Raw genomic sequence first — 329 nt, forward strand, 5'->3', positions numbered from 1 at the left:
AAGAATAACATATTTCAGTTATTTTCTAGAAAACTGTAATATACAAATTCTAATCTGTTTTACTTATATGTATGTATGTTCAATATGAATTTTCACCTTGAATAATCTATCAGTTCCTTTTCGTGGTACATATTCAACATAGAAAATATTCGTTATATGTACGTACACTTTAAACTGGCAGATTTAGTAATATATCAGTTACTTTCCGTGGTAATATATTATATTAGATAATATCATTTAAAGTATTAAAGGTTTAAATTATTAGGTTACATTATTAGATAATCATTTTGAATGGTACAAATTTTTGGGGTCAATTTTCAAAGGATGAT

Source organism: Cyphomyrmex costatus, unplaced genomic scaffold, assembly GCF_001594065.2.
Source record: "Cyphomyrmex costatus isolate MS0001 unplaced genomic scaffold, Ccosl1.0 scaffold208, whole genome shotgun sequence".
Taxonomy (NCBI): Eukaryota; Metazoa; Arthropoda; class Insecta; order Hymenoptera; family Formicidae; genus Cyphomyrmex; species Cyphomyrmex costatus.